Source organism: Mirounga leonina, unplaced genomic scaffold, assembly GCF_011800145.1.
Source record: "Mirounga leonina isolate KUSES-001 unplaced genomic scaffold, KU_Mleo_1.0 Mir_224, whole genome shotgun sequence".
Lineage (NCBI taxonomy): Eukaryota > Metazoa > Chordata > Mammalia > Carnivora > Phocidae > Mirounga > Mirounga leonina.
In genome coordinates, this window is record NW_023270615.1 from 10,467,071 (window position 1) to 10,489,801 (window position 22,731).

The 22,731-nt window shown below is 41.7% G+C and overlaps 1 protein-coding gene and 1 non-coding gene across 2 annotated transcripts in view; both read right to left on the reverse strand.

Annotated features, from left to right (window-relative positions):
* Window positions 1-22,731, reverse strand: part of PGM5 (phosphoglucomutase 5) — a 196,160-nt gene that overhangs the window by 111,691 nt on the left and 61,738 nt on the right. The gene's annotated exons all lie outside the window — the stretch shown is intronic.
* On the reverse strand, window positions 3,520-3,653 carry LOC118026413. The gene has a single exon (XR_004683563.1). It is a non-coding gene; the product is annotated as a U4 spliceosomal RNA (small nuclear RNA).

The window sequence follows — 22,731 nt, forward strand, 5'->3', positions numbered from 1 at the left end:
TGATGCCAAAGCTGCATAAGGACACTACAAGAAATAAAACCTCAGACCAATACCCCCAATTAATACAGATACAAAAATACTCAACTAAATGTTAGCTACCCAAATTCAACAGCATATTGAAAGGATCATACACCCCTCCTTGATCAAGTGGGATTCATCCCTGGGATACAAAGAAGTTCAATATATGCAAATCAATCAATATGATACATCACACTAATATAACGAAAGATTAAAAAATAATATGACCATCTCAAAAATGCAGAAAAAGAATTTGGCAAAATTCAACATTCTTTCATGATATAAACTCTTAAAAAATTGGGTATAGAAGAAATATAGCTCAACATAATAAAGATCATATATGAAAAGCCCACAGCTACCATCACACTCAACAGTGAACAGGTGAAAGCTTCTGCTCTAAGATCAGGAACAAAACAAGGGTGCCTACTCTAACCACTCCTCTTCAACAGAGTATTGGAAGTCCCAGCCAGAGCAATGAGGCAAGAAAAAGAAATAAAAGGCATCCAAATAAAAAAGGAAGAAGTAAACTTGTCTCTACAGATAACATGATCTTATATATAGGAAACCCTGAAGACTCAAAAAAAAAAAAAAAAAACTATTAATCCAAAAAACTATTAGAACTAATCAATGAATTCAATAAAACTATAAGATTAACGTACAAAAATCAGTTGTGTTTCTATACATTAATGACAAACTATCTAAAAAATAACAAAAACAATTCCATTTATAACAGCATCAAAAAGAATAAAATTCTTAGAACCAAATTTAACCAAGCAAGTAAAAACTATAAGTGTACTGAAAACTATTAAACACCGATGAAAAAAATTGGAGAAGGCACAAATAAACAGAAAGATACTCCATGATCATAGATCTGAAGAATTAATATTGTTAAAATATTCATACAATCCAAAGCCATCTGTTGATTCAATGAAATCCCTGTCAAAACTCCAACAGAGGGCGCCTGGGTGGCTCAGTCATTACGCGTCTGCCTTCGGCTCGGGTCATGATCCCAGGGTCCTGGGATCGAGCCCCGCATTGGACTCCCTGCTAGGCGGGAAGCCTGCTTCTCCCTCTCCCACTCCCCCCGCTTGTGTTCCTGCTCTCGCTATCTCTCTCTCTGTCAAATAAATAAATAAAATCTTTAAAAAAAAAAAAGTCTTAAAAAAAAAAAAAACTCCAATAGAATTTTTCAAAGGAATAGAAAACACAATAATAAAACTCTTATAGAACCACAAAATACCCTGAAGAGCCAAATAGTCTTGAGGGGGGGGAAAAACCCACAAAGATGGACACATCATACTTCCTGATTTCAAACTATATTACAAAGCTATAGTAAACAAAACAGTATGGAACTGGCATGAAAATAGACACATAGACTAAAGGAACAGAAGAGCCCAGAAATAAACCCATGTGTACATGGTCAACTAATATATGGTCAACAAGGGAGTCAAAAATACTCAATGGGGAAAAGACAATCCCTTCAATAAATAGTGTTGGGAAAACTAGATATTTACATGTAAAAAAATGAAACTGGACACCTATCCTAAAACACAAAAATTCACTTGAAATGGAGGACTCAAAACCATAAAACTCCTAGAAGAAAACACAAGGAAAATGTCCCTTTATATTGGTCTTGGCAATGATTTTTTTTTTTTTTTTTTGGGCTGTGGCACCAAGAGCACAAGCAAAAATAAACAAATGGGAATATAGCAAATTAAACTACTTCTGCATAGCAAAAAAAAAAAACAAAAACAAAAACAACCCACAATTAAAATCGAAAGGGAACCAAAGGAATGAAAGAAAATGCTTGCAAACTATGTATCTCATAATGTGTTAATATCCAAAATATGTAAGGAACTCATAAAACTCAATAGTGAAAGAACAAACAGCCCCATTAAAAAATGGGTAAAGGTCCTGAATAGACATTTTTCCAAAGAAGATATACAAATGCCAATAGGTACATGAAAAGCTGCTTGACAAACACCACTAATAATCAGGAAAATGCATATCAAAACTACAATGATATATTATCTCACATCTGGTAGAATTGCTGTTATCAAAAAGACCAGAGGTAACAGGCAGTGGTAAGGATGTGGAGAAAAGGGAACACTTGTACTCTGTTGGTAGGAATATAAACTGGTGCAACTACTATGGAAAACAGCATGGGGTTCCCTCAAAAAAAACCAGAAATACCATGTGATCCAGCGATTCCACTTCTGGGTATTTATCGGAAGGAAATGAAATCACTATCTTGAGATATCTGCACTCCTATGTTCACCATAGCACCATTTACAGTAGCCAAGACCTGGGAACAATATAAGAGTCTAATGACAGATGAATGGATCAAGAAAACACACACACACACACACACAAATATTAGTCAATCATAAAAAAGTAGGAAACCCTGCCAGTTGCAACAAGATGGATGAAATTTGAGGGTGTTATGCTGAATGAAGTAAGTCAGAGAAAGATATATATTGTATGATCTCACTTATATGTGGACTCTAAAAAAACTGAACTCACAGAAACAGAGATAGATTGGTGACTGCCAGGGGTGGGAGGTGTGAGGGAGAGGGAATGGGGGAAGGTGGTCAAAGGGTACAAACATCCCAGTTATACGTTCTGAGGATGGAATGTACAGCATGGTGACTATGGTTTATGATATTATATTGTATATTTGATTTTTTTATGTTAACATTAGTCATCATACGGTACCTCATTAGTTTTTGATGTAGTATTCCATGATTCACTGTTTGCGTATAACATCCAGTGCTCCATGCAATACATGCCCTCCTTAATACCCATCACTGGGCTAACCCATCCCCCAACCCCCACCCCTCTAAAACCCTCAGTTTGTTTCTGAGAGTCCATAGTCTCTCATGGTTCATCTCTCCCTTCAATTTCCCCCCCTTCATTTCTCCCTTCCTTCTCCTAATGTCCTCCATGCTATTCCTTATGTTCCACAAATAAGTGAAACCATATGATAATTGACTTTCTCTGCTTGACTTATTTCACTTAACATAATCTCCTCCAATCCCATCCAGGTTGATGCAAAAGTTGGATATTCATCCTTTCTGATGGCTGAGTAATATTCCATTGAACATATGGACCACATCTTCTTTATCCATTCATCTTTTGAAGGTCATCTTGGCTCTTTCCACAGTTTGGCTATTGTGGACATTGCTGCTATGAACATTGGCCCTTCTTTTCACTACATCTGTATCTTTGGGGTAAATACCCAGTAGTGCAATTGCTGGGTCATAGGGTAGCTCTATATTTGAAAGTTGCCAAGTGAACAGATCGTAAAAGTTCTCACCAAACACACAAAAAGTGGTAAGTATGTGCGGTGATAGATTTGTTAACCTTATTGTGGTCATCACTTCTTAAAATATTTGGATATCAAATCATAACATTTGTACCTGAAGCTACACAATGTTGCATGTCAATTATATCTCTATAAAACTGGAGGGAAAAAAGAGCCATGGTGTAAAATTTATTGCTAAAAACTATATATTGAGAAAGTTTAAATTTTTGATGCATACATGCAAATTATGGTTGACTACTCTAATTTCAATTAGCAATAATCATGCCTTAGATAAACCTCTTTGGCTATGATACTGCCTCTGTGCAAAGCTGATTACTCTAAGTTCAAAAGACAACTTAAATTCAAAGAAACAATTAAATAAGAAAGTAATCATCTGATTAAAAAAGAACATTTGCCTAAAAGTTTTCAAACTTTCTGGCTATCTTTATTTCTGATCATAAAAGTAACAAGATATGGAGAACCCAAGTACATACACTTCTAGGTATGGGAAAGCAAATCTGAGATTTCCCTTATAATGAGAGAGTTGGGGCACCTGGGTGGCTCAGTCAGTTAGGCGTCTGACTCTTGACTTTGGCTCAGGTCATGATCTCAGGGTCATGAGATCGAGCCCCACATTAGGCTCTGCAAGGGCATGGAGCTTGCTTAAGATTCTCTCTCTCTCCTTCTCCCTCTGCCCTAATTCCCTCTCTCTCTCTAATTAAAAAAAAAAAAAGATAACAGAAGTTTTTCAACTGGGTTTTGCGTTTCAAAGAAAGCCCAAAGTTGTTAAGAGAATAAAACCAACAATAACCAACCCAGATACTGTTCCTCCTCCCAGCAACAAAAACATTGAGTGGTAGTCTAGATCACTGGTATTCTTCTTTGTGTAACAGGATTGTGAGGTTCACGTCCATACCTGGCTCTCGTTCAAAGGATGGGTGTGGAAAACAGGATAAAAAGAAATTGTCTCAAATTGCAACAGTGTAGATTATCTCTAAGATTTTAAACAATGACAGCTATTAAACCCTGGGATAGAGGCCTGAGAAAAACTGGACTGTTCTTCTCCAGATGTAGGGACAACGAGAATGCGTGCTCTTTAATCTAAGACACTGTAACTCATAGGAACCAATGAAAAATTGTACATGGAGGACATTTTTCACCATCTAGTATACTGTTCATTCCAAAATACATTTGTTTCTTTTAACTTTAAAAAAACTGACAAAGGGCGCCTGGGCAGCTCAGTCGTTAAGCGTCTGCCTTCGGCTCAGGTCATGATCCCAGGATCCTGGGATCAAGTCCCACATCGGGCTCCCTGCTCAGCGGGAAGCCTGCTTCTCCCTCCCCCACTCCCCCTGCTTATGTTCCCTCTCTCGCTGTGTCTCTCTCTGTCAAATAAATAAATAAAATCTTTAAAAAAAAAAAAAAGACTGACAAAGACCATTGTCAGGCAGTGAGTTTTGTCTTTTGTGGGATATAAGAGCAACAGATACTGCTTGAAGGGATGTATCAACTGGAAGTTTGGATTAACTCTCTGATATGTTTGTGTTTTATGAATTTTGTCTTACTGGGAAGTACAGTTAAGAGTCACTCTACCACTTTAGACTCTGAGTTGATATTCTGGTTGGTTGGTTGATTAGTTGGTTGGTTGGCTGTTTTCAACATGTGCTTGTCTTTACTGCTTAGAAATGACTAAAAGACACAACTTCACATAATGGGCATGCATTTAGTTTAAACAGAGCTCTGTCTCTCTTTTTTTTTTTTAAGATTTTATTTATTTATTTGAGAGAGAGAGAATGAGAGAGAGCGAGCACATGAGAGGGGGGAGGGTCAGAGGGAGAAGCAGACTCCCTGCCGAGCAGGGAGCCCGATGCGGGACTCGATCCCGGGACTCCGGGATCATGACCTGAGCAGAAGGCAGTCGCCCAACCAACTGAGCCACCCAGGCGCCCAAACAGAGCTCTGTCTCTTATCAGAGGCAGAGAATTAATATTTTCTTGAGATCCTTAAGGTAATAATGGTAAACAATACTTATTGGAAGCTTACTATGTGCAAGGAACTGTTCTACATGCTTTAGAGTATTAACTTCACATAAAACGTCTAACAAGGCTGGTACAGTCCTTATAATAGTACAACTACTGGAGCAGCCACTGAAATATTCCATCCATATACCTTGGATCACTGGAAGAACTGAAACCAAGACAATTTTCATCTTCATTTTGCAGATGAGGAAAGCAAAAGACAGAAAGGTTAGATTTGCCCAAGATCACCCAACCAGTATGTAACAGAACCGGTATCTGAACCCAGCACTGCACCATGGACGTCATCTCCCTGGTAATGTGGTCATGATTTTACGGGGAGCACTCTCCAAAACACAAATACTCATAGAAATTCCATACATTTCATTGGATGTATGTGCCTATGAGATTGCAGGACGTGAAAGATAGAGCTAGCAACTTCCAGAGGAAACAGGGTCTCCTGCAGTTGATTTGAATGCACATTAGGAGCCAACATTTAAAAATGAGAAGCATGGAGCAGAGTTTCCTCTCACAGGCTGCTCTTGGAAATCCTGATCCTGTGCAGAATCACAAACTCCAGATACATATTTCCATACTCCTGACAGGTTATTAGCTTGCAGCTGAAACAGAAGACATGATCTTGGCTCAGGGGAAATGGGAATTAGCATGCCTGCCTAAAAGCCAGTCAACAGAGGTAAAGTGAAAATTACACACAGGCACTTTCTAAATAGGAGCTGAAATGGAGAAGTTTGAAAGAATCTGCTCATCAAAATAAATTTGGGATAATGAAACCAGCTATGGGTGGCCAAAAATAAATCCAACACTTACCAAAACTCTAGCTATATGTGCACATGCGGATTTACGACCAATAAGCCATGCAGCACAACTGAGCTAGATCCATCCCCCGGCTGACATTTAAAACTTGTGGATCATTGGCCCTGTCTCAAACACAGAAAAACTCCTTAGTTCCCGATATGATCACTGGTTAAGTGGTCATCTTGGGCAGATAATATTTTCATGATTAAATAAGAACAATTAATAAATGTTAACAAATTGGGTTTCATCTCTTGGTAGGTTTAAGTGCATTTATTTTCACTCAACTATACAGATAAGTGTACCGCAATGCACACAAAAAATGTATAATTTTTTAAACCAAATTTGGGGAGCTCTTCAACAAAGCACTGTAAAAGGAAAGCTGTAGCGTTCTAACTCATAGAGCAAACTCCACATTGCTCAATAGCGCAATGGCCCACATAAGGCAATCCAGGGTCTGAAAAACTTGTCAGAGTTCTCTGAGGGTTTCCACAGAAAGCAATGGTATTTAGAATTTTGGATCAGAGCTGCCCTCTTTGACACTCTCTTGACAGTCTCTGCCCTCGGGCTTCAAGCTTAGCCAGCACTACGAGAGTCTTCACAGTAGACCCAAGGTTGGCTTTCCGTCAGCCTTCAATAAATTACATAGACTCCCAAGGAATTGATTGCAAAACAACCCAGAGTTTGAGGCCAAGGAATACTTTTCAGAACTATTTGCTCCATTTCTGCTCCCCTTATCAAAGTTGTGCAGCAAGAGGCAAGGAGCGTACACACAATGTTTAGACATGGATTGATTCATACACAAGTCAAAACCTCCAAACTCTGCTCTTCCCTGAATCGGCCTGAGGCCCCCAGCATCCATGGCCACAGCAGGTGGCCTCATGATGCTCAAGAGGATCAAACAGGGATTTTCTGCTCCAGAGGGGATTTGGAAGCCCTCCCTACCCCAGCTGTGTCAAGGAACTCTGTTTTCACATCCTGGCTCTTACAAAACAATCTGGAGTTCTTTGACACAGGATATGCTTATCCAACAACACGGTGGAGGCCCCTTCTGTCATCCCAGCCTCTGTTACATGATCTTGGTTATAGAATGATAGATATTAGAGTACAGATGATTAAAATATTTGACCAGAGCGAGGGCCCGCCCTGAAATCACATTACATGGGTCAGGCAAGCTTCACTCCTTAACTCCAGATTGAAGACCAAAGTCTTCCACTCCCACTGGGGCCCCAGCTCTTAGGGCAATGAGACCACCTATGCTGCCTCTGCCTCTTTGTCTCCAGTTTCTAGGACCAGTGTCTGGCATTTTTAATAACTCTTTGATGAATGAAGGCTTTGGTGAGTCAGGTGATTGTAAGGAGCCTATCCTGTACTAGCCCTCCGTTCAGTTTATTTGCACTGAGCAAACACTCACTGAGATCTTAGGACAGGACAGGCCACACGAGGGTGCAAAGGTGATTGGGACAGTCCAGCCCCAGAGGACCCTGAAGTCTAGGGGAGGCTTCATAGTTGAGTGTTTTTGATAGAGCATGAAGATGGAAATATGGCCACCAAATGCAGATTCTGAATCCTGCTGGACGCCTGTAAGAAGGCATTTAAGCACTCTGTGACATTCTAGGAAAGTTACCAAAGGGAGGGGTTTTTGGATGAGGGGGAAAGCTCAAAAACAGGATAGATAAAAAATGTTCATTCACTTTGACTGCATAATCTCTCCTCTGGAACTCATCCCAGAGAAATTTGTCCAAAAAAAAGAGCTTAAATGTACAAAGACGTTTTTCAGTGTATTATTATAATAGGGAACAACTGTAAACCATTTAAATGTCCATCAATGGGGGAAAGCTAGTAAATTATAGCACAACCATAATGTTAGATGGAAAAAGTAGAACACAAATTTGAATGAGGTACTGTGATTGGAACCATATATACATGAACAAAGATCAGAGAGGAGCTAAAAATAATTGTATGTATATGTAAGGAATCTGAAGGTTACAAGTTTCTTTCACATATTTTCTTACTGGATACTTATAAAAATCCTGGGAAATAAGTATGATAATATGACAATGAAGGCACGTTTTCTTTTTATGCATGAAGAATGCAGATTCGGGAGAATAAGTGACTTGTCCAAGGTCAGAGTAGAAAATGTAAACCCAAGAAAGACACCTAATCTCAAATTCCTTCTTTTCATTGTACTACTCTGCTTCTGGAGAATGAAAATAGCTGTGGGCTAGTGCATCGGAAATTTTCCTAGTTTTCAATCCTCAATATGCTTCTTTAAATATTTTTAAATGCTTTCACTAGTAAATCTTAATTTTAAAAATATAGCTCAAGTAGGATAGAAGGGTTTTACACAGCAAACAAAAATAACCTTTGCTGCGAACCAAGTGTTATTTTGTTTGTTTTGTTTGTGTGTGCGTTTACCTAAAACAGAAAATCAAGAAAATGTGAATCCTAGTCTGTTTGCAATGCAAATTCATTTGATTCCCATTATAGAAAGCCATCTTAGACATCCCTTGTCACTTTTTGTGTCCTTGGTTTACTGACAATGAAAGTTAAAACTTTGTTTTAATTTATTAACCAATAAAAATCGGTAAGGTGTTACCATACTGTTTGACCTTTAAACACAATTGCTTCAAGATGGTTTTCTTCCCACATGCCAAGCAGATAAACATTTAATCTGAATGTCCAGCACTGAAATATTCTGGATGAACGGTATTGCTAAAATATAGATATCATAACTCCAAAATAGGACCATGTTTAGGACAGTATTTGATCCCACCCCAACATTATCTGAGAGTTCTCTCTTGATTTTTTTCTCTCCACTATACATATTAGGAAATACAATAGCAATGTATATTTGCAAAATGCCATGTCTACTTCCTCCAACATAGATAAACAACTGAAAGCCCCCATCACTCCCCATTACCAGCAATAACACTATGAAATCTCCATTACTCTAAACTTCACCTCTCTCTCCTCCCTTTCATGGTGGATTGGACTGTTACCTCATCACCAACCACATGGGACACTTTGGCCATGAGCCTTGCTGGTCATCTTTTGAAAACAATTCTGCTACTTGGGTGTTTCTACCATGTCATCAAGGGGGATGCCTCTTTTGCCTTTCTCTTGTTCTCTTTTTTTCCCACTGCTATAGAAGTTTTGATAATTCCTGCTTGTTACTAAACTTGTCCTTTTGCCTGCCAAAGGACAGAAAACAAGGTTGAGGTTACCTACATTAGAAAGAGCACACAGAAAAATCTGCAGGAAAGATCCATTATAATTCTCGAACTAATTATTTCTTTGGAAAAAGAAACTTCCCTTTTTTAATGAACAGCAAATGAATAGCTAGGAACTTATATAAAATTTGCCTTGCTAGAAATGTGTTTCATCACATGATTATATTAATTTCAGATAAGGAGGAAGAAAGTCAATTTTGGACATCAGAAGACAGGTCTGAGCAGGGATTGTAACTTGAAATAGTATCAGATTTAGAAGGGACCTTTAAAATCAAATAGGTTCAGCCTCCCTCCTAATATAAAATCCCTTCTGTAAAATCTATGACAAGGGAGCAGATTGGCTTCTCTGGGTTTCTGAGCTTCCTTTTCAAGGATGCCCATTTAATCCCTTTGCAGAGAAGCATTAACAGTTAAAGATTCTCTTATACTGAATCCAATTTTCTTTCAAACTTCTACTGGTATGCCCTCTCTAATTAAATACAGAATAAACCCATTGCTTTTCTGTTTGATGGCTTAGATTAAGATTTGGTTCCCAAGGAACCCTAGTGTTCTAAGAGATATTAATAGGTACACCTGGGTTGGGGGTTCTTTGTTCAAACAACTTTGGGAAAGACTGCATTCTATAGCCCTCAATTAGAGAATCACAGCAACCAGTTCAAGACTGTGAAAAGTTTTAAGGGAAAACTATCTTTATTTCATCCCTCTTCAAACTCATTTTGTCTATGGAACCCCTCTACCTTGTTTCGGAACACCATTAATATTTCTCATGAACAGTGTTCTGAGAAACACTTTGTGGGAAATGCAATGCTGAGTCTTTTCTAGCCTCAACCCCTCAGGGCTCGTCAACAGCTCTGCATAGGAAAAATTTCCAGACACTTCCCCATCCCTGTTCATCATGAGGTCAGGAGTGCCTGCAGGGTGAGTGTGGGAGGGCACGAGTGAGAAGAGCTCTGAAATGAAGTTAGAAGACAAATGGCCACAGACTGTGTCCGCTTCTGATTTTGTCAAGAGACATGACATCTGCATGGGTTCGAAAAAAAACTCAGCCTCCCGAAATTCAGCCAAGGCTTCCCCATCTAGGCTCATTCTGCATCCCTATGGCTGTCCTGGGTCCCTATCCAGTCCCTACTCCTCCTATGCATGGAGAGAAGAAGGAGAAGGAGGAAGGATGTATGTGCACCTGCGCACTTCCCACTCAAACTGCGGGGTGGTATTGCAGGCTCTCTCTGACTTTTCATGGAATGCTCAGGGGTCTTTAAGGACCTCAGCCCCCAAAGAGGAGAGACAGAGAGAAACGGCCTGCCTGAAACTGCTCTCATCTTCCCGATTGTCCCCGCTACAAACTGGGACTGTGCTGAGCTCCTCAGTCCTGCCCCTTCCAGCTTTCTCCCTCCAGAAAAGCTCTGCCAGCCTAGGATTTTTACTCTTTTAAATTCAGATTACTGTGTGCTCTTTTACCCTTTTGCCTTTGCAGAATGCTTTTAACCTACTACTTATTTTCCTGTGAGTGTGCCAATTTATTTTATTTCCTTTAATTATCTCATCTACATGTTTACCTTTTTCTTTCTCCTTTCCTAAATGGGAAAGAGGGAGCACCAAAGCATGGAGAGAATCTTGAGGATCAGTAGTGCCACCGAGAGGAAGGAGCTGGGGGGCGGTAGCCTCACTCCATAATCTGCTTCAGTCTCTCCCCAAAACTTAACTAAACATGAACATAAACTGAGTCCCTGCTATGTAAATGCAGTTTCAAAACAATTCTTCTAGACTACCTCTGAAAAGATGATGATGCCTAAACCCCCCCTACGCAAACGTTTTGGAGCCAGTTAATGTTATTAAGTATCTCATCAAATCATCATTGTATTAAAATCTCATCAAGTCATCAAATCATTATTTTATTGTTGGGGATTTTTCTTCTTACTTGCTCTGTCAAAAGTTAGGAGAATTGCGGCAAGTTCCTTCAGTACTAGAGTTTCTTTAAAAAAACTGAATCATTTCTTTATATATTTTGATGCTGTAATTTGATACATAAATATTCATGAGTTATAAAAATCATTTAAAATTATCTTTGTGGCTTTATTTAACATTTTCGTACCTTGATTTTCGCTTTTTTATTTTTGCTCCTAATTTTTATATATCTTTGCCTGACTTTTTACTTTTAACCATTTAAACTCCATTCTGAGAGCCTTTGCTTTTACTGAGATATTTTAATTCATTTATGCTTATAATACGTGGACACAAATCAGGGACTTTCTTCTGTCATCTTGCTCTGTACTTTCTGTACTTTATACTTCATTGCTAATTCTGTCTACTGCTCTAGGGTCTCAGTTTTATTGCCTTTATTTTCTTCAGTGATTTGGCACAAATGAATCCCAGTCTTAATTCTATTTATGATTCATTCATTCAACACATATCTGTTGAGTACTTAGCAGATGCAGATGTTAGACAACCTGCTTTAAACACCAAAAAAAAATTATAATCAGAGTGCAATGTTTCATACAAGGCTAAGAATAATTTTGTTTACACACTAGCATTTAAAATGTTGGTGTTTACTCATTTAATCAACAGACTTTTGTTGTTCATTTCCATCCTTAAGATAGTGTATACTAAGCTAAAACTCATCACTTGACTCTCACACTCATTCTGAACCTCAATACAGATGTTTTGAAGTCTTTCCACAGATGTAACTGAAATGTTAAGATCTGAGGGACAAAAAGGCAAATGTGGAACTTTGACATCTCCAATCCTTTGACTAACTTCCTAAGATTCTAAGAATTCTTAACATGCGATTACAACTGCCTTTTGGAACTGGAAAACCCTTTATTTCCCTAATACAATGCAGTCATTTAAAATCACCCTTGACCTTCCATGATTGAGAATTTAGAAAATTATACCCCACCCTTAATTTTATCACGACAAACAATGACTCAAATAAGATAACACACATAGGAGAACTCAGAATTAATCATATGTATATGTAATATTAATGGGCCCAGATTTAGATTCCAGCTTCTCTCCATATGCTTTCTGTAAAAGCAAGCTTGAGTTTCTTTCATTCATGTTTATTGCATGATGATAATGATCTTATTCCACTTTATATGCCAGGACCTGGCAAACTCAGACACTATAAAACATCTGGTTGGTTACTCTAAGTTTTAAAAAAGGATTTTAGGGAGAAAAAACTTTTGTTAAGCAAACTTTAAAAAAATTTACTCCAGAATATTAGATCCTAAACTTTGCTAAACTGCTTATTTTTTTAAAAGATTTATTTATCTGACAGAGAGAGAGAACCGCACGTGCATGAACAGGAGGAGGAGTAGAGGGAGAGGGAGAGAAGCAGACCCCCTATTGCACAGGGAGCCCAACGCCGGTCTCGATCTCACAAATCTGAGATCATGACCTGAGCCAAAATTAAGAGTCAGACGCTTAACCGACTGAGCTACCCAGGCACCCCTTGAACTGTTTTTTTTTTTGTAAATCTTTTTTTTTTTTTAAGATTTTTTATTTATCCATTTGACAGAGAGAGAGACAGTGAGAGAGGGAACACAAGCAGGGGGAGTGGGAGAGGGAAAAGCAGGCTTCCCGCTGAGCAGAGAGCCCGATGTGGGGCTCGATCCCAGGACCCCGGGATCATGACCTGAGCCGAAGGCAGACGCTTAAGGACTGAGCCACCCAGGCGCCCCTGAACTGCTTTTTTTTTTTATTCTTATGTTAATCCTCATACAATACATCATTAGTTTTAGATGAAGTGTTCCATGATTCATTGTGCATAACACCCAGTGCTCCATGCAGAATGTGCCCTCCTCAATACCCACCACCAGGCTAACCCATCCTCCCACCCCCCTCCCCTCCAGAACCCTGTTTGTTTTTCAGAGTCCATCGTCTCTCATGGTTTGTCTACCCCTCCGATTTCCCCTGCTTCATTCTTCCCCTCCCGCTACCTTCTTCTTCTTCTTCTTCTTCTTCTTCTTTTTTTCTTAACATATATTGCATTATTTGCTGAACTGCTTATTTTAAAAGTGCTCAAGCAGATTCAGGGTACACTCAAAATACAGTTACTCTGTTTTAAAATAAAGTAACCAAATTTATAGACCTATAAATTTGCTCAACATTCGTATAAATTCTCTATCATCTTTCTTCTCTACAAATTGCTGGTAGGTGTGTCTTCATCTAATATCTATGTATGAAGTAAACATCTTGTATCAGCCAGGGTCCAGTGAAAAAAAAGCAGGATCCACTCCAGGTATTTCAAACAGAAGGAACTTCATATAGAAAATCAGTTCCCCAGGAGACGTTAAGAGTAAGCAGCCAAACAGAGGAGGTGAGACCACCCAGAGATCTGCAGCATCAGGAAATGGCCAGAACCTCCAGGGCTTCAGGGACAAGAGAAGCTCAGATGTTCGTGCCATCGGACCAGAAGGAGCTCCACACCTCTGGGGTAAGAGAGGGAGCCGGCAGTAGACAGGGACCTGGGGGCGAGGCTCTCTGAGACACAGGGCAGAGCAAGGCTGGGGCACAGGGGATCTAAATGCAAAAGAAAATGAACATAACCCAGCTAAGATCACATGTTTGTCACACTATGCACCCCAACACGGACACTGGCGCGCCCACCTGAGCATGTGCACGCACATGCATGTGCGCACACATCGCCTCACATTCATCTACCTTTCCGTAGCCTTGCCTTCCAGAGAAGAAGCTACCCGTGGCCAAAGCATGGATCCCAAGTTCATATTGCTTCTTTCATAACTTTTAGGATCATCATAACACCTTACACTTTTATAACACTGTACTGTTTCACATCGCATTCAAAACCATCCGTGCATTTTTATTTTCGTGTTCACAACCACCACACGAGGGAATCCACGTAGTAATGTTCTCGTTTTCCAGACGAAGCAGTGCAGAAAGATTAAGGCACCCAACGAACGCATCACAGAGTCAGGTCCAAAGTCTGGGACTCTTCAGGCACCAAGACCAGACGCTTTATGTCCCGCCTACTGGTGAATGCCTGAAGGTCACCGGTGTGTGAAGTAATCTCTCTAGGCTTTAAGTCACTACATCTGGCCATAGGCGAATAGACAAGGCAACACTAAATTAATCACAGGCAAAAGTCAGGCTCTCAATCAACTTTATGGCTTCACGTTACCCATTTTTAAAAAATTCATCCCGGCAAGAATGTGTATGCGTGACAACTTACAAAGTGCCTCCCTTTCCCTCCATTTGATCTAATAATATTCCTGAAATACATCATAGTAACTACCACGTAACCAACTTGCCCGCATTGTGAGCGACTCAACTCAAGGGCAGTGGGGCCCCCTTTTTATTCCTCAGAGATAATATGAAACTCGTGGCCTGCTGCAGGAGTTCAAAGGAGTCCATTTCCCTCCTTCGTGCCCAAGATCACAAGTGGAGGATTCTTCTTCTGAGGTGACCTCTTTCTGTTTGCCCGACCCCAAAAGCCCAGACAACAAAGTAGGTCTGGCTCTGTCTTTGAAACAGCACGCACTTCCGAAGTTTGGGCTGAGAGTCACACGGTTCCGAGTGCTTGGCGTCCCTGCGTCAGGGCTGGGCTGTGCCTGCCCCCAGTACCTCCGGGACAGCCAATTCCTATTAAATAGCTGGGATTCCTCTCGGGGCGCATTTGCATAAAGAGCTTGGTGGTAACTTGATTTGGCCTGCTAGCAGTGACAGCTCTGAACTCTGGGGTCAAGACACTTTCCATGCATTTGGCAACTGTCTTTGAGTGGGACTGCAGCTCAAAGGTGGCCACGCCATTCAGGATGGAGCATCGGGGCCTAACTGCCACCATCTTCCAGCAGAGCTAGTGCTCAGCAGAATGAACAGGATTTCTCAACAATGACAGGCACTCCCAGAATTCTCGCACGCGGGGCAAGGGCCATCTCCAAAGAGACATAAAGCCTGCCCTAGAAGTGACACTGAAAATTCTCTCCTTTCTACCACGAAAATGTTCTATCTTGGCTCTGAGAGTACGCATGCGGGTGACGACCTTTCTGGACTGGGAACACTTAAATGGTGATTTAGAGAAGTGATAGAGACCAGTTCCCATGAAATGCTTCTAAGCAAAGCTAAGTGTGCGAGAGGATGATGTGCAGAAGAGCTAGGGGGATGCTCCCAGGCCCAGCCTCACCCCCTCAAGTATAGCCTCTTCTGCCTCAGTTTCAAACCGCCCAGGTCTCCCCAGGAGCATCTGTACCCACCACCAGCTCTTCCTGACCAGGACCCCCTTCTCCTACACACTTGGCTGGTGGTGGAAAGGGAGAAAAAGGAGCAAAACCAGGTCTCGGAGCTAATCATTAAACAAGCCTATTTGTGTTTAGCTGTTTTGCCTATACAATGTCCAGTGATGGGTACTCCATATTTTATCTGAAAATTACCAACAGCCCCAGAGCTTTAAAACTTAAAAAAAAAACCCACAAAACGCAAAACAAAACTCAAAACATATTACCTTCTGTTCATCTTCTCTCTCAGACAACTGAATGCGCACACCACAGTATCTATATCTCCCTCTTAATTCAAAAATAATAAGATATGGAATTGAGATCGATTATGTTATATTAAATCAAATTGATTTCATAAGACTTTTTATATTTGACTTTCCTGTCAAAATCCTGAAGCACAAGTTTATCTCTACACATACATTGGGGGTGGAGGCACCTGGTAAAATATTAAAAGCAGAGGTTACAACCACCGAAAAACAGGCCACCTGATCCTTACCATGGTATTCTCTTTTTTTCAATCGACCCTAAAGCTCCCAAAAGCCTGGCTCCTTAACACAGTATTGGTTTCCCCTCTGAACTTTGTCTTCCAACACCTCCTTCCTCTCTTCCATGCTGACACCCCAGCGCAGAGGCTCTGGGGCCGGAGGAAGGGTGCAGGGGGGTGCCAGTGGGAGGGTATTGGGGGGACAGGGGAGGACCTGCCCCTCCCACCACAGCCCCAGGCTCAAACCTACACCTGGGGCTCAGTTGGGATGCGTGAGGTGCTATGGAAGGTGCCACGCCTCAAAGAGCAGGTGACCTACGAGAAGTGAGTCATCCGGAGGCAAGGAGAGAACAGAGAAGCTTGCAGCCATGACTGGGGGGCCGAGTTTTCTTCTTTGCTGAATACAAAGCATCCTTTCTCCAGTCATCCTTTCAGTCTAGGACAAGCTATCAGTGACAGGGTCTGATTTCCAAAGAGCTCCTCTCTCACACCCTCAGTGCTGCAGGATGTGAACTAGAAGGTCTGCAAGCTAAAAATACCAGCACTTGTTGGTGAAGCTGAGCACAGAGGCAGAGTCGGGTACAGAGTGCAGGATGCCTTTGCCTGAGCCCAAGCAGAGTAGGAGGTGACAGAGACCTCCCCCCCCCCCACCCCAGGGCAAATCCTCAGGGGACTCCTTCCTCCTTCCTTTATTTATCACACAGATAAATAAAAAAGCATTCCAGTTCTTTTGCCCAGTGAAATGGGGCACTTGGGTTGGGCAGGCAGGTCCGACCTCTGTAGTTCAAACAAGCTTCAGGTTCCTTTGGTCAAACCCAGCAGACAAAACATGGGATCCTACAAGCAGGGGTGTGTAAGAAAACTGTAATAGAGGGATGTGAGGGAGAGAAGGACAAAGTGGACAGAAAGGCCCTTGGGGACCCCAAGAACAGCTCTGGCTCTTGTCAGGACAGAAACAGAGCAAAAAGGAGAGATCGAAGGCAGGAGAATTAAATTGCCTGCTCCCTGGTCGTATCAGACGTGTGAGCCAGGCAGGGAACAGTTCCTGCCAGGGGTTTCCATGACACAGACGTGAAATTAAAATAACCCAAGAAGCCAGCTACAGGCAAGAGACATGGTCCAACTGAGGCAGAGCTAGGAGGCTTTTCTTGGCTTCCTCCAAGGTCTGGTGCCCGCCACCAAGTCAAGGAAGACGTGGGCAGCCACCCAGGAGAAAAGTCTTTCCTGAGAGCCAGGAAAAGGAATAAGGCCTCAAGTGAAGAGGGTGAGGTAAATAGGTTTTGAAGGTAGGTGCTGACCCAGAATTGAGCAGCATTTATAGGCTTTCTGGCCTCTTCCTGCCTGGTTAGGTATAACGGGCACTCTTTTGCAGCATTAATTTCTCTTCCTAATATAACTTTGTGGTCAAAAATATTGATCATCTAGTTTGGATACTGTCATGAATGATGGAAATGAGAGGATCAGTGTGCCATGAAATGGATCACCCAGGGTACTTAATCCAACATTTTCACAAGTGGAGACCCAGCATGAACATTTCACCCCCCACCCCCCACACGCCAGGGCTCCCTTGTTCTCTGAGTCTCATTATTGCTTTCCTAAGGTCCCGTGGGTTTGGTAGCAGTCTGGGGGAGAGAGAAGAGTTCCCTGGGGACTTGTGCTTCTCAGCACAATTCGTCTAAAAGCTTGTGATTCCTCTGAAAGCTAAAAGCACTACCCACTTTCAATCAAGGGACCTCCAAACAGAATTCTGTCACTACTTCTCAACTTTTTTTGGCCAAGAAAAGCATGTTGCATGGACCTTCTGTTAACCCTACTTTAATAAAACTGTACCTCCTTCATCCAGCTTTGCTGCATACAGTATAAGGACACCCAGCAGACCCGTATCCATCAAGGGGGTGGTTGTCTTATCAGGATCAAGAACTTAGCAAGAGAATGGTGTCCTCGTTGGATCTGAGCTTGCCTGGACTTCACACCTCGCACTGGTATTTGATCCTGGCTTTCCAGCCAACCTGCTAAACCCCACAAGGACAGAAAAAATCTGTCAACATTCAGAGCTGAGGAGGAAACGGCATTTTTGAGATAAAATTCCCTTCATGGCAGATGTTTACTCAGCCTTTTCAAGTGTCTTGCCCCAACAGGGTTGCACGGCAGATTTCATAAAATAACAAAATCACATACAATCATGAAAGCTAGAAACACCTCCTTTCAGATTTCCTGCTTAGAGGGCCCCAAGATAACGCCCTAAAGCTGGACACATTTTTGGACACACATGTAAAGTTTCTCTGCGTGCCTTAATTTTCTTATCACCAAATAATTGGATCTGCATGTTAGGGGAACTTTTGGGGGCCTTCAAATGTATCCACACCAAATGAAAAGAAAGAGAATGTACCTGGTGTCTTAGTTTGGGTTCCCCAGAAGCAGACTTGAATCCTGAAACAAGGAGTCAAATGCACATAGTTGGGTCTGTGGGGAGACGTGGGGAGATGAAGGATCCCAGGTAGGGGAGAAGGGAGGTAAGACAAGCAAGGGGAGAAAGCCACTAAAGGCCGAGTTCTCAAGCCAGTTACCACTGTAGGTGACTGAAACTTAATCCTCCATAGATACTGGGAGCCTGTGAAAACACATGCCTCAGGATCTTACGGAGGGGCATGAGAGCTGGGGTATTTACACACCATTTCTCATCAGGCACTCGTGTAGGAGTCCCAATAGAGTTATCCCTAACTCCATTGGGACTCAAAGCATTTCACCTGATATTTAATTTTCTCTTCTTATTTCAGTTTTTTGCATGTGTGACAGCAGGGCATCACTGGCTAACCCGTAATCAGATGGGCAGAGTATTTGTGGAAGGAATTCCTCAGATCCTGCATCTCCCCATAAGCATGGACAATTTATTTCAGATCTGATAGCAGTTCCAATCACTTTGGATTTAGACAACATTCAGTGCACACCAGCCCACATCTGCACTGGCCAATACTATGATCTGAATGTTTGTGTCTACTCCAAATTCATATGCTGAAACCTCAATGCCCAAAGTGATGGTATTAGGAAGTGGGGCCTTTGGGAGGTGCATCAGTCATGAGGGTGGAGCCTTCATGAATGGAATTAGTGCTCTCATAAAAGAGACCCAGTGAGCTCCTTGGCCCCTTTCACCTTGCGAGGACACAGTGAGAAGTCTACACTCTGGGAAAGGGCCCTCACCTGACCATGCCAGCACCCTGATCTCAGACTTCCAAGCCTCCAGTACTGTGAGAAATAAATTTCTGTTGTTCATAAGCCACCCAGTGTGTGGTATTTTGTTATAGCAGCCTGAATGGACTAAGGCAGCCAGTCATTTTAAAATCTTAGCAACAATACTGACTTCTTCTGCAATAGTTTCTAGGTCCCAGAAAACACAATTTCTATTCTGAAAGAGGATAGGATTAATTCAATTAAGTTTAATCTACCAAAAATATATCTATGTATTTATGTATTCTCTGCCTAAAATACTACTTAAAGTACAATAAAGAGAAAGTTGAAAAAAGCATATTCCCTGCCTTAACAAATTTATAATCAAGAGTTGAGGCAGAAATGTACAGAAATACTATGAAACAAGGCAGGTTAAAATTACTTAAAAGCATAAATAGAATGCTCTACACCACCAAGGAGGGAGCAATAAATTCCAACTGGGTGGAAATGAGGAAAATTTTCTGGAGAAATGAATGTGAGTCATGTATGAGCCAAGTCAGCTCCTGAGCCTAACAGTGACCTCTCTGCCTGTGGTCAAGGCCATGGCTTCAGCTGCCCACATTCCTATGGCCCAGCGGATTCCTCCAGGTTGTAGGCCATGCTCTGAATGCCCCCAACGGTGGTCAAGGGAGCCCAGTTCCAATCTTAAAGCTCTTACGTGAATTCCCCTGAAGGCCTTTACCCAGTTGGATACCCACCTGCCAGCGTTTGGATTCGGGGTCTCACTTAACACTACCTCTTGGAACAAGCACCTCAGTTCCTCTCCCTGAGGGCTGTCAGCACATACCACACTTCCCAGAGCTCAGCCTGGGTCACTAGGTCTTCAGACTTTGATTTGGCCCATGGTTTTCTATCCATGGGCCAGGTTTTGCATGTGAAGAGTAACTGGATACTAGACAGTGCTAGGTCTTGAATGACCACCAAATAAAAGCAAATACATGGACAGGAACCCAGACAGACTTCACAGGGAACATAAGAAGGTCCAGAGAACTGTGTCTCCATTACAGGATGAGGTCCCAGCACATAAGATGGTGGCCTTTCCTTATGCAGGCCTTTGGCTACGTTTCCAGCATCATTCTTTACCACTGGTTTATTTCTGTATACCTCCCTAAGTCCCGCAACAGATGCTCCAGAAACCACGCTTATTAGTCTCCTCATGTGTTTTGATAATTTATGTCTCACACCTTTTTACTGATTGTTGTCCACTGCCTGGCATGTCCTTCCAATTCTCCTTCCTGTCCACCAGACAAACTCCTGATCTCCAAACCTTCTATTTCAACCTTTAAAACACTCTCCAAACATTTCCTCTCCACTGAAGTCTTCTCTCCCCAGTATCCTCCAATGTTAAGCAAAACTGATTCCTCACTTCTCTGTGTCATCAATGTGCCTTGTACCTATTATTTCCATAATTTTTAGTTTAGTCATCTGTACCTCCTCTCAGGCTCTGAGATTCTTTAAGGCAGAGAATGTGTCTTATTTCCTTGTGGACCTCCCCTCCATGCTGCACATAGCACCTGGCACAGAACAGTGCAGACACCAGCCCAACCAGGGAAGAAGATATTGGAAAGAGAAAAGAAATGAATTTGTCCACATGGGATGGGGCCAACATCTGGAATACACATACATTCAGGTCACTAGGTAGAAAATAGGCGAGAGAGAGGAGAAAGTAACCAGTCGGAGATCTTTTCATTGACCTTCATTTGGGCCCGCTGCCAGAGTCAACAAAAAAGGACTTGGAAGCTTCTGGTTTTATCTCAACTGGTGTGTGAGTGGGCTCCAGTGATATAATACATGGCCTTTTCAATATTTTTTGGTTGAGCAATACCAGAAGGGGTATAAAAGGACTTTGGGGTGACTGGGTGGCTCAGTTGGTTAAGCGACTGCCTTAGGCTCGGGTCATGATCCTGGAGTCCCAGGATTAAGTCCCGCATTGGGCTCCCTGCTCAGCAGGGAGTCTGCTTCTCTCTCTGACCCTCCTCCCTCTCATGCTCTCTGTCTCTCGTTCTCTCTCTCTCTCAAATAAATTTAAAAAAATCTTTAAAAATAAATAAATAAAAGGACCTTGATTTTATCTGAATGTGACTGTGGTTTTGTTGTTGTTGTTGTTGTTGAGAATATCCACACCTATGTCCCTTTATCAGTCGTTCACGATGCCTAGGACTTTATGGGCAGTAGAATTTAAAAAATGATCATGGAGAAAATGTGGGCTCAGTACTATGAATCTACACTTCACATTTTATTAGCAGCATAATCATTTTTTGAGTGATTAGTATCACAGATGCACTGATATAATAGGTATACTTTGAATTCCTTGAATTCTCCAGAGGCAAATTTTAAGTGTCAGATACCAACTTTATTCTTTCAAATAATGAAAAATGAGGAGCCCCTGGGTGGCTTAGTCAGCTAAGCATCTGACTCTTGATTTTGGCTCAGGTCATGATCTCAGGGTCGTGGGATTGAGCCCCATGTCAGGCTCTGTGCTCAGCTTTTCTGCTTGTCTGCTTGAGATTTCCCTCCCTCTCTCTCTGCCCCTCCCCACACTTGCACATGCACACTCTCTCTCTTTCTCAGATAAATAAAATAAATCTTAAAAGAAAAGAAAAATGAGGCAGGTTTCCCTACAAACCAATTCTATAACGCTAATATAACAGAATCTTTAATTTTAAATTCTAGGAAGTGATTCTGAAGGTGGGGAGAGGAGGAAGATAGACCTTAAAGGGTAGATGATGGTCTCTAAGGTTTTGTGAGTGTGAGTGTGTGAGAGTCTGCATCTTTGCACACTTGTTTCCCAGATATTTTGATACCCTGGGAAGGATCATCCTCCACAGGAAGCCATTCTCACTCATGGGAGTGGAAGTGGTGGTAGAGTTAAGGTTGAGAAGTGATCACTCATAATTGAAATCCAGAATGGAAATGTGCCAAGAGAGAGAAAACATAAAGGAAAAGAGATAGAGAGAAATGAAGAGAGAGCCAGACAGTTTGGAAGGAAAATAATTCCCTCTAAAAAGAGAAACAGCCCCAGGATACTCTCAAATAATGCTGCCTGTTATGTCCATGTTTTGACAAATGGGACCGTATTGTCCTGCCTGTCCAAACAGCCCTGATCTCAGGCCCAGCTCTGGCTGGTTAAATGGAGCCCACACAGTAACAACAGGCTTCCTACCACATCGATCGTGTTGATGTTGGAGCAGATTAAAGCAGATGTTTCCTGTCAAATCTCTCCCCAAAGAACACATCAGCATCCTCAATCTCTTCAAGCCACACATAAGACCAGGGGCCTCCATGCAACTGGATTTCTCCCTAACCTCACTGTTCCATTTGTTAGGTCAGTTATCTGTAAATAACTTAACATGCTCTGGAATACTGTGTTCTTCTCATAAATGGAACATGGCACATAGTTTTATAA